The 12378-nt window shown below is 45.5% G+C and overlaps 1 protein-coding gene across 1 annotated transcript in view; it reads right to left on the bottom strand.

Moving 5' to 3' along the window:
- MSMO1 (methylsterol monooxygenase 1) overlaps positions 1–11126 on the bottom strand; it is an 85892-nt gene extending 74766 nt beyond the window's left edge. The window contains exon 1 of the mRNA XM_086962395.1: positions 10993–11126. The gene's annotated coding sequence lies outside the window, so the exon portion shown is untranslated. The remainder of the gene's footprint in view (positions 1–10992) is intronic.
- Between the last annotated feature and the right edge of the window lie 1252 nt (positions 11127–12378).

Genomic DNA, 12378 nt, shown 5'->3' with positions numbered 1-12378 from the left:
TTATCTAAGATGCATCTTGGCCTCTAGCTTTATCAGCATTCACCCAGTACTGATATTTTCCTGCGAGAATTCAGGCATTTTTAATTGTTTACTATATTCAACTCTCCATCAGCTGTAGCAATAGCCTTCACCTTAAATGTGTACTACGTTTATTACTTCCGTAATTGCGTCGACTGTCAAGAACTTCCGGCCCATCTCCCTGCTCCCGTTCCCGGCAAAGGTCATCGAGAAAATCGTCAACATGCAATTGGCCCGCCACCTGGAAGACAACAACATCTTGGAACCGTCCCAGTCCGGATTCAGACGCAACCACAGCATCGAGACATCCCTCATCGCCGCCACAGACGACATCAGGCGCCAACTAGACAACGGCGAAACATCAGCCCTCACCCTCCTGGACCGGTCAACCGCCTTCAACACGGTTTGCCATCGCACTCTAAAGACACGCCTCCTAGAAGCCGGAATCCAAGAGAAAGCCCTTGACTGGACCACGTCCTTCCTCTACGGCAGAACCCAGAGAGTCCGCCTCCCACCCTTCCAATCCGAAGCCACCAACATCATCTGCGGCGTCCCCCAGGGCTCATCCCTCAGCCTGACGCTGTTCAACGTCTACATGGCCCCCCTCACACAAGTGGCCCGCCACCATGACCTCAGCATCATCTCCTATGCCGACGACACCCAGCTCATCCTCTCCCTCACCAAGGACGCACACACCGCCAAAACCAACCTCCACGATGGAATGAAGGCCGTCGCCGACTGGATGAGGAGCCGCCGCCTGAAGCTGAACTCGGACAACACGGAGGTCCTCATCCTCGGACCCACCCCCTCAGCCTGGGACGACTCCTGGTGGCCGACCACAATGGGAACAGCACCAACACCCACCGACCATGCACGCTACCTAGGATTTAATCTCGACTCCTCCCTCTCCATGTCTAAACAGGTCAACGCCGTCTTTTCCTCCTGCTACAACACCCTCCACAGGATCTACAGGTGGATCCCGACCGAAACAAGAAGAACGGTGACACAGGCCCTCGTCAGCAGCAGACTGGACTACGGCAACGCACTCTATGCAGGAATCCCAGCCAAACACCTACGACGACTACATCGCATCCAAACCGCCTCCGCCCGACTGATTGTCAACGTCCCCCGACCCAGCCACATCACCCCCCACCTGAGAGACCTACACTGGCTCCCAGTCAACAAGAGGATCACCTTCAAGCTCATCACCCACGCACACAAAGCACTCCACAACGCCGGACCAGCCTACCTGCCAGAAACCGGTCCCCGGTAGCTTGTCTCCTTTCTGGTGAAGAATTGGCTTGGTAGTTTAGTCTGCCCTGTTCCCATGATGCACTGGGCCAGAGACAGACTGATTTGCATATAGCCAGGTTCTGAGCTGGGATGGTGCAGTGAGATAAATAACGGTGATGGATCAAGCCCTGATCTTTGGACTTGGTAAGAGTGGTCTGCTTGATTCAGACACTCTGTTCATCACCACCCCCTTTTCTGAATCAGCCTACCTGAACAGCAGACTCAGCTTCCACACCCCCACCCATCAGCTCCGGTCCGCCAGCCTCGCCCTCGCCCCTGTCCCCCGCATCAAACGTACGACCTCCGGCGGAAGATACTTTTCCTACCTCGCCGCCAAGACCTGGAACACCCTCCCTACCCACAAACGGCAAACCCAAGACCTACTTGCCTTCAGAAGCCTCCTCAAGACCTGGCTCTTCAAACAGTAGCAGCGACCCTCCCCCCCCTCAGCGCCTTGAGACCCTCACAGGTAAGTAGCATGCTTTACAAGTACTCTGATTGATTGATTGTCATATCCATCTAAACGCTCACTTGGTCCACATCCTTTCTTTCTTCCAGCTATCCCCTTGTGGTTTAAATCCTGCACCATTGTAATAACCCATTTCTCTCCAATTGACTTATTCTTCTAGATACTGGCTCCACCACTGAACACAATTCTTAACAAGTCATTTATTACCTGTAAGAATTTACAACCACACACAAAATATTAAACAGGCCAAATGTATAATACCAAAACTGCTCTATCCTAGTTAAAAAGCGTCAGCGTACAACATATGGACTGCGGAAAACATTGGGCTCATGAATTTTAACATTGAATCTATACTATGAAGAGCTGATCAATTATGAGCTCACACTGGAGGCCATGCTGTGTAAAACTGGGTCTATGACCTGGCTCTACAAGCTTTGGAATCCCAACCCATGGGTAAAGGGACACTGAGTTCAGTGCACAGAGAATGCGCAGTGAACTCCTAAATATAGTGCACACAATATTGTTTGGTAACATCACAGAAGATCAGAATTAAAAAGCAGCTAAGCTTTTCAACACCAGTGAACATTTTTAACATCACCATATGTAGTCTTTCTATCTTTGGGTGCTATGCTTGTTTTATATGATGGATAAATAATAGGCTTATTTCTCAAGTTTCAGTGGTGGTGCACATACCTAGGACAACAGGATGCGTTGTGTTTTTTGGAATAGCTTGCCAGCTATTTCAAGCACAAGGGCAAGGAGGTTAGGTATGTGCAAGAACACAATCCTGGCACCAGTCAGTGAAGGCAGAATGTTTTCACACAAACCAGGAGAGCCTTCCTGAAGCCCTCTTCATAAAAGGTGGAATCTGGTACTGTGCGTGTCCGTTTCAGGGTCTGCCTCCTGGGGGAATGTCCTCTCTGCCTTAGTGGATACTTCATGTGGGTTTTATAGTATTGGCAACTGGCCTTTATGCTACAATGGGGAATTTCTACTTAATTCCGAACATCAGTGAATTACACCAGTATGACAGTTCAAGACAAACTGGTATAAACCAGTATGACAAAAGTATGTCAATTGGACTACATTGTTGACATTATACATTTACTGTCTGACCTTGAAACATAGATAACAGGATACGAAATAAATGGGTAGTAGCCGTTAAGCATATCGCACCTCGTTTACGAAAAAGCAAAAAACTATATACTGTGGTAGAAATTATAATCAGAAAAGAGCCAAATTCCTGTTGGGGTGGTTTGTTTCATCCTACTACCAAAGGTGCATAAACACGTGGGAAAAACTGTGCGTGTTACAACATATCATATAAGAGAAACCAAAGCACTCAGGAGCGAGTCCAGCACGAAATATGAGGTCTGAACAACAAGGTCTTGTTTTAGAAACCACACTTTGTTATTACAATGCAAAGACAAAAATATTCTTCAAATACAAATAATAGTCAGGCTTGCAATCTTCAGATATGAAGAGCCTACATGTCTTTTGTCACGTCGTGACTTTTTCATGGCTATGAAACATTTGCAAATGAAAAAAAAAAAAAAACAAGTTTATAGGGAACAGAGCGTGGACGAGAACAAAGTAATACCAGCAAAGAAAATGATGGCACATAGTAGCAAAAAAGAACTCCATAGCATTGTAAGAAAGAGAAAAAAAGAGTGGAGATAAAATGCCTAGAAAGTGCATATGTGATAGGTGGATTAGAAAAGTCCAAGTAAAGATCCAGGGACAAAGTATATATATATATATATATATATATATATATATATATATATATATATATATATATATATATATATATATATATATATATATATATATATATATAACGCTCCAATTCCTTCCAAACTTGTAGAAGAACCAAACAGCACTCGAAAGGTAGAGTATTTCAACACGCTAGGTTTTATTCAGCGAGGGGGTGCACACAGACGCGTTTCGGCGTTCTGCCTTCGTCAGTGTGTGTTACACATATAGTGAGCTGTTACAGATTTACGGCTTTCATTAATTCACAAGAATTTACAGAATTAGGCCAGGAAATCATATTAGAAAATATTTGTGAACTGCTTTTTTGCACAAGCAAATATACAGGTATACATGTGTTCATCTGAAAATCTGTTGAACATTTACATGTTCACTTCTCCTCCAACCACTTTTTTCTCAAGCCTGGAAGAAGTTTTCCTTCTGCGCCCGTCAGGATTAAAGTTCCAACCTTTCTCGGTATGGAAAAAATTATTAAAGAGCTGGCAAAACCCCTAAAACATGCAATTTAGTAGGTTTGAAGTGACTCAAAAGGGCCTTCCAACCCTGTAACTATTGCTTAACGCTAGCTCCAGCTCCAGTATGTAGAACTGCTGAAAGGTGGCAAAATAATGAAATTGCTAGAATTCAAACCCTACTATAATTTGAGCCCTGGCATAATCAGAAAGGCTAAGATCAGAGCTTTTATATAATGAGATTGCTGCCATAACTTGTCACTGCACTAGATGGCACCAAAGGGACTAGTGGATTTTTTTACAGAACAAGGATATTTTTGAAGCAACCAGTCGCAGGGCCAAGTAGATATTTAATTGAATTCCACCAACCTGCATGCATGCGCCACTTGGTTTTTCTACAGCCCATTGGAGTGGAAAAGAGTTACTCTTTCTCGTTTCATCAAGGGTGGTATTTTATAGAAGGAAAATCAAAATCGGGTGCCAAAAAGCATCTGGTTCTTGCAGACAAGTTATATTTTTGGTGGGACAGAACTTGAAAACAATTGGGCTGGTATGAAGATACTCAAAAAGGAAAATATATTTCCATAATTGTGCAAGCACAGGCCAGAGACACTGCTCAAACCAGATTACCCTATAAAATTGTAAGAATGAGGGTAACCAGCGTACATGATGAAACAAGATGTAAGCTTATTCTTCAGTTTCAAGTAGGAGTCTAAGGTTACAGGTAATGTAAGTTGTAAGGTAGAAGCCCCACAGGGAGCAGCATCCCAGCTGCTCAGCCCACATACTCCAACTGACATTCCCTCAACCAGGCACCCATGAACATTCTATGACATCATACACACTATATATAGCTGAGCAGCGGCGCAAAGATACAAAGTAAGAATTACATAGCGAGAAGAGCAAGATACCACACATCCCATTTAAAAGGCAGTAATGTAAAAGTACCTGAAGCACAGCTGATTAAATATGGGTACAAAGACATCAGGCAGTGAAAAAAGCAACCCCTGGGGTTTTATCACAGATTTACCCAAACTAGGATTACAAAATGAGGGCTGAGATTTTTTTTTATAGCACATGAAAGGGCCCCGATAACATAAATACCATAAGGATGCTTTACAAACACTCATAGAGTAACAAACAGTGGGCTGTAATGCCCATGAAACACTCCCTAGATATCACTTTGTGGTCTGTTTCTCCATACATCCATATATTTTCAGTACACAATAAGCCCATCTGAGCTTGGAGGAATCATCTGACACATTTTACTCACAAGCTCTCTCACACCTCCCATCCCTCTTTCCCTAAATACAACCACACCAGGTACTCTGCAGTGCAACAAACACAATGTATCCATGCTCCACTCTTTAAAACAAACATTCGAAATGCAATAGGTATAGCATTTTTAGGTCTCGCCTGTCGATGCGCATGCGCATCGAGCAAGGCGAGAGTATTGCGAGTTATCCACTCTTTATCCACACTGCAAGGAATCGTGGCGATTCCTTGCAGTGCCCGTGACTTTTAAGGTCAATGCGCATGCGCATTAAGCTTATGCGCATGCGCATTGACCTTAAAAGTCACGGGCGCGTGCATGTCCGTCTTTGTTTACCCGCTCCGCCCCCTCCCGCCGTGTCGCCTTGCCTACTCTCTTCCACAGCCTCCCCCAGCTCCGCCCCCTCACTACTTGATTGCACGGCCGCTAGGCTGTGCCTCCCCTACTCTCCTCCCCCCTCCTCCTCTCCTCCCCTGCCTGCCGCTAGGCCGTGCCTCACCTACTCTCCTCCCCCCTCCTCCTCCTACTCTCCTCCCCTGCCTGCCTGCCGTGTCGCACCTCTCCCCTCTCCGCCCCCTCCCCTGCCCGCCCCCTCCCCTGCCCGCCGTGTTACGGTGAAAGGCTTGTTTCCGTTTGTCTCTCTCCTTTCAGGTATTCCCTTCCTGTATTCTTTTTCCTCGTTTTTTAGGCGATGCACGGTGCTAGGAGTAGATTGTCACATCCTGTGGATCGCCTCGCCCCCGGACATCATGGGCCAGCCTTGCTCTGCACAAATGTTTCCCAGCACCAGTCCCAGCATCTCTCAGCAGCTCCGCTCTTCCTGCACTGCTAGAACGCAGAGTCTCCCACCACTGAGGGTAAGACAAGGAAGCGATCCCTGAAGACTGCGTCCAAGGGCCTCCAAGGCAGCCTGCCCCCAGCCATTTGGTTTCCGCACTGGTCTCTGCTCACAGAGGGGGTGCAGCTTCCAGGGCAGAAGGATCTGTGGCTTCCGCGTTGTCCTAACATGAGTGGCATCCAACACGACGAGGCCCCGGTCGCCGTACCCACCTCAGAGCCTACGTGCAGCCTCACGGAAGCGAAATCACCACCGCTGGTCGGTTCCGCCTCACCTCAGACCCTGGTCTTTGCAGACTGATCCAATCTGCTCCAGGGGACAGCAGGGCCAGGCTTGAATATGCCACTTTTTCGTTTGAGTTTTGAGTTTCACTATATATTTAAAATAATCATACTTTTAAAGATATAACCGTAATTTTGACTGAAGTCTAAATTGATTATAAGGCTACGAATCCAGGTCATCCTTCAGTCTCACAGATTGCTTGGTATGTTATTAATCACAGTGATAAACCTTCTACTGCATGCCCTTTTCAACGTTGTTTGAGAGCAGGTTTGAAATGTTCGCTATAGCCCACTAATGAGCTATTGCTTGTGGCCTAGGTTTCTTGGAAGCAGATTATATAATTATATATGATATGTGGTTCAGTGCTTCTGAAGTTAAGGTGATTCTTGTAATACCCCTGATGTTTCATGAAAAGATTATCATTGAGTGGTCTTGAAATGCTCTTTTGCTACGAGTAGTGATTTGATTACACTAATTCCTAGCTCTGTTCTTTATCTGGGTTTACACTTTTCTTTCGTGTTTTGGCCTTTTATATTTTATTCATTTTGTTTCAAAATTGCCATCACATTCCAGAGCTCAATTTAAAAGGGAGACTATATTATTATTGGTTCGCAACTGCAGTAATTGTGGGGCCAGATTACATTCAGATAAATGAATATATCTGACCGGTTCCCGGAACAGGATCCTCCTTCACCAATTAAGGGGATGTTGTTTGATTAAAAGTTTCGTTCCTCGCAAGCGTAACGGTGGTGAGTTTGCTTTGCACTCCAAACTTTAATGGTTTAAAAGTTATTGCCATGGTGTCTTTAAATTCCTTACCTTAAAGTGCTAGCAAAACCGCTAGGCGCCCTATAATATTGCCATGATTCCGAATTTCGCTACCGAGATTTGTATTCTGGTTGAGAGAGCTGCTTAATGTTTTCACTCATTATTTCTTCTCTATAGTGGCAAAGGAGGGAATTTCATGCTTAATATGTCAAGGAGCCAGCAGTCTCTGCCTCGCGCCCGCCATTGCCCCCTCCCCTTCAAGGGGACTGAGCACGTGCTCTCATTATCTCACCTCCCTTTATAATTAATTTACGGTCTTTGCAACTCCCCAGCCATATGTTGCTTTGTTTTCGCTGCTTCTTTGTTGTTGTGTCGCCACACACCCGCCTCTCACCGCACCGACGCCACTCACCCTCACTCACCCTCAACCCCTCACCCTCAACCCCTCACCCTCACTCACCCTCAACCCCTCAAACTCACCCTCACTCACCCTCACTCACCCTCAACCCCTCACCCCCTCACCCTCAACCCCTCACTCACTCACTCTCACTCACCCTCAACCCCTCAGCCTCACCCTCACCCATACTCACCCTCACTCACCCTCAACCCCTCACCCACCCTCAACCCCTCACTCACCCTCAACCCCTCACCCTCACTCACCCTCAACCCCTCACCCTCAACCCCTCACCCTCACTCACCCTCAACCCCTCCCCCTCAACCCCTCCCCCTCAACCCCTCACCCTCACTCACCCTCACTCACCCTCACTCACCCTCACTCACCCTCAACCCCTCACCCTCACCCTCACTCACCCTCAACCCCTCACCCTCAACCCCTCCCCCTCAACCCCTCACCCTCACTCACCCTCAACCCCTCACCCTCACTCACCCTCAACCCCTCACCCTCACTCACCCTCACCCTCACTCACTCTCACCCTCACTCACCCTCACTCACCCTCACTCTCACTCACCCTCAACCCCTCACCCACCCTCAACCCCTCACTCACCCTCACCCACCCTCACCCTCACTCACCCTCAACCCCTCACCCTCACACAGTGCAATAGGTCTCGGAGCATTTGAGTTAGAGCTTTTAGAAATGTTTATGGCTTTTTTTTTAATTCTTTAGCATTGGCTACAGGAAACAAAAATGCTAAAGATTTACAAAAAAACCCATAAACAATTCTAAAAGCACTAACTCTAATGCTGCGAGACCTATTGCATTTCCAATGCTTGTTTTGAGTTAGAGCTATTGGCATATCTCAACAGCTAGGGGACAGAGGGCAGATATTGCCACTTTGCAGCATTGCTCCGAGAAACGGCCTGAAATCCTAAAACTATGTTGATAGCCTGCAAAATAAAAAGGCAGATCGGAATGACCAGGAGGAACAGCGGATGTATTATCATGGGCAACACAAATAAACAATTAATGAAATCGCCTGGACGTGACCCAAGCACACAAAGGTGGGAGAACCAGACCCAATGCACCAATAAAAACCCCGGATTTCTAAATGGCACAACAATGAACAAATGGCCTAGGCTTGACCTAAAAAATACAAATTTGAAAAGTGCACAAGTTCCAGCTTGAGAGGCAGAGAGCTGTAGTGCTGCGTCAGTCCACCCGGGTGAAGAAGAGCATGCTGGCTGAAAAAAGTAAACTTACAGATCAGTCACCATGCTTAAAGTAGTATCACAGAAGCTGACCACAGATGTTTGCAACAAGTCAAACAAATAAAAGAGACAGGATCGAACGGTGAAAGAAAACTTTTCACTCACCAATTAAGCCTCCTACCAGAAATGTCAGCACTTGAAAAACAAGTTGTCCCATCTTTTGATTTACAGTTTGTCAAGCATAAGGAGAGCATTTTCTGGAGTGGGAGCCTAGCTGGGTGATGAGTGAACTCAAAAGACTTTGTAAAACGTCTCTAGCTAATGAAAAAGTAATTAAATAGCAGAGCCCAACCATTGCACGAGTTCACTCCAGCTTTATCCTATATTTTAAATACCTCGGGAGAACAAGAAATGGGGATGAACGGATGGGGGAGATGGGACAGGCTGGGTGGGGGCTAAGATCAAACAGGGGTGAAGGAAGAGAAGTAATGGACGGAGGAAGGTGGTTGGAAGGGAAAATGGACGGGATGTTAAAGTGTCTAAAAACACAAGCACTCATGTGGAGCGCTCTAAACAAATAAAAAAGCTGCTCCAGAAACAGGAAGGAAACAGTAATTAGTCCATTCTACAGGGGAGGGAAATTGATATGACACAAACGTCATGTGTAATAGAAAACAAGCAAATGCGAGCCACGCAGAAGCTAACCTATAGGGCAGGATGTAGCCCACTAGCTGTAAACAAAATGTCTTGAAGAGACAGAGCATGAGCTCTCTATGCCACACCTAAAAGTTACAGGGAAGTACAAACCCCTTCTGATCAACAGAAAAATCAACTTAAAAGTCCACTTCCAACAAGCAAAGTCAAAAGCACACATAAACTCACAAGTCACATTCCTAAAGAAACCATGAAGAACATGCTATGCATTTGTCCTATGAATCACACTAGACACACGCTCACTCAAACACAGAACAAAAATTAGGTGAGCCACACATATATGCCACTTTAGCATAGTGCATTCCTACACCCAAAGTGAAAAGTACTTGTAGTAACTGGGCTTTTAGTGGTATTGTAGAATGCTTAGAATTTTGAGTGTCAATAGGTCATATGGAATCTGTATAAATGTTAGAACTTGGAATATATGTATTCATTCTGTGTTTTCCCTGCTTACTCATGCATGCGCCCTTTTACTGCTATACTGGCAGGATAACTACAAGACAGAAGAATAACCACAACTTTGTCTGCGTCGTTACTACATGAATTTTGGTTAAGGGTTTATGATCAGAGCGAAGAACATTGACACTCTAAATTCTAAGCATTCTACAACACCACTAAAAGCCCAGTTACTACAGTACTTCAACACACGTAACAGCTCCCTGAAAATCTACTCAAACTCTGCATTGTGCTTTAGGCATAGCTACATCAATACATACAACAATATGAACTTCTTAGCTGTGGAATAAGAAAAACCTATCAAGAGTAACAGAGTAGAAAAGATTCTCCCAATGTCCGATTTGATGTCCGACCTGCCTGTAAAGGGGGGGACTTTAAGAATCTGCACACGCAGAAATGCATCATAGCACGACAATGCATTTATTGCAGTCATAAATACAACACAGAACATGGGGAAGATACACTTAAGTACTTTGAGCACCGTGACACCCTCAATTAAATGCAAATATTTATCTAGGTAAACACGTAAATACCAAACTAAACAACAATAACAGAGCAGATCCACAAGATATATTGCCCATGATATGCCCACATGATATACAGCGGTATCATAATACGACGCTCAGACCCCGAGGACGCTGGTCTGGCAACAACATTCCAGGCCGGACATGTCAGTAGCCCCATTGATTTAATTAAAGCTCACAAATGCTATTAAAGTTCCAAAACTCAGCATCACTAGTCGCCAAATAGTAGTATTCACTCACTGTCCAACGAACGTTCCCTTAAATGTATGTATAAGTTCCATATCAACGAAACCCCACCAAGGGCTAGATGTTACTATAAGCGCAGTCCGAATTACCGCTCACGCTCTGCAAACACCTCGTACCAAGATGTGACACGGCGGTAGTGAACTGTATTTCGAAAGAGGCAAGTAGTGGGAAAGGAAAGTTGATACAAGTTGTAGAGTTGGTGTGTTAGATCAGATATAACTAAGGCGTTTTGAGGAAGAGGGACGGCGATAGAAGCTGCAATGAACGCGCAAAAACTCACCTAGGTTGCCTGTCTGTGTACCACACCTGTACGAGCGGGTCTATATAAGAGCCCACTGTGCGCACTCTTCCCCTTCAGCACCTGGACAGAGCCGCCCAATAGAGGACACAGCCCTCTCTGATGGTGGAGCGTTCTCCCCCAGGCACGCGCTCATTGGATATCAGGCCGCAAGATGCGTAACGTCACAGAGTCATACCAAGGCGTCGATTGGCCGGGCGTATGGAGTGAGGATCGTCAGACAGACCACCCCCGGCCAATTACGAGCGGTAACTGACTGAATGACTAACAGAATCAATCTGTAAGGAAAATAGAGTTCCTTTGGTCAACGTTACGTTTGTGCTCGATGTTTCCTACATCTAAGATGGCGCTCGTGTAGACTCGGTCTAGTGTTAAAAAATGTCAATGCTTCCGTGTCGCTCGGTGTACATATGGAGTGTGCCGAGGATGGTGCTGGGAGAATGTGCGCGTTTTGTTTTTTACCGCTTGATTGACGTTTGATCGTTCAATGGGCGTTGGGATAGACAGGCGGTAACCCTTCGATAAATTGACGTTAACGAAGTTTCAATATCAGGTTACAGTCTACGTGTTTTTTTTTCTCTCAGGCATTTCGTCTTCTGAACATCATGTTCAAAAGAGTACAACATGTAAAGTAATCTCGAAGCAAGGTAGGATCCGCACTATAACGATGGTGTATTAAATAAAGACACCCTTCATAGATTGCTTCTCAAAAAGCGTAAATAGGCCAGGCTTTTTTTTTAAAAAAACTGCTTCTTTATTGATTATGTGAGTCATAGCTGCCAAGGTTTCAGATGGCTTATGTGTGACATTTGCATAATAATTTCAGTCTTTTAAGTGACAGTCAACAACTAGGAGTGGCGGTTTCTCGCGAGCTAAATCAGGCACTGAAGACAAGGTAAACATAAATACCAGAGATTACCCCAGTTTAAGTAACGAGAAGCTCTAAGAAGGTATTTAAACTGTTGTAAAGCACCAGAAATGGAAGGGCAGTGTGACCCGACTATATAATATACAAAACAAGAAGTGAGAACCCACACTGCATGAAAATGTGTTTCATTTTCCATTACCCCCGTCCACCCCACCCCCCTGTAAAGTTTCTGGGCGCTAGGCCCACATACTTGAAAATAACACACACTGACACAGTAGTGAGGTGCTGGTCACTGGTCTGGAGCACGTGCACTCCGGCCCCTTTTATTAACAGGGGGTGACCCCTGTGGTGGGTGGGTGTAAAGTGTGTTACATCAAGGGCAGACCACTAGAATTTATCCAGCCGGATACTAAATCTCTCCCAAATTTTAATGAGGCAAAACAAACAAAAGTCCAACCTGTAGAAAAACAACTAAACAAGAATCACCACCAAAGGAGTCT

The sequence above is a fragment of the Lissotriton vulgaris genome, chromosome 3_1 (assembly GCF_964263255.1).
Source record: "Lissotriton vulgaris chromosome 3_1, aLisVul1.2, whole genome shotgun sequence".
NCBI classification, from domain to species: Eukaryota; Metazoa; Chordata; class Amphibia; order Caudata; family Salamandridae; genus Lissotriton; species Lissotriton vulgaris.
This window is presented reverse-complemented; position numbering and strand designations above follow the sequence as displayed.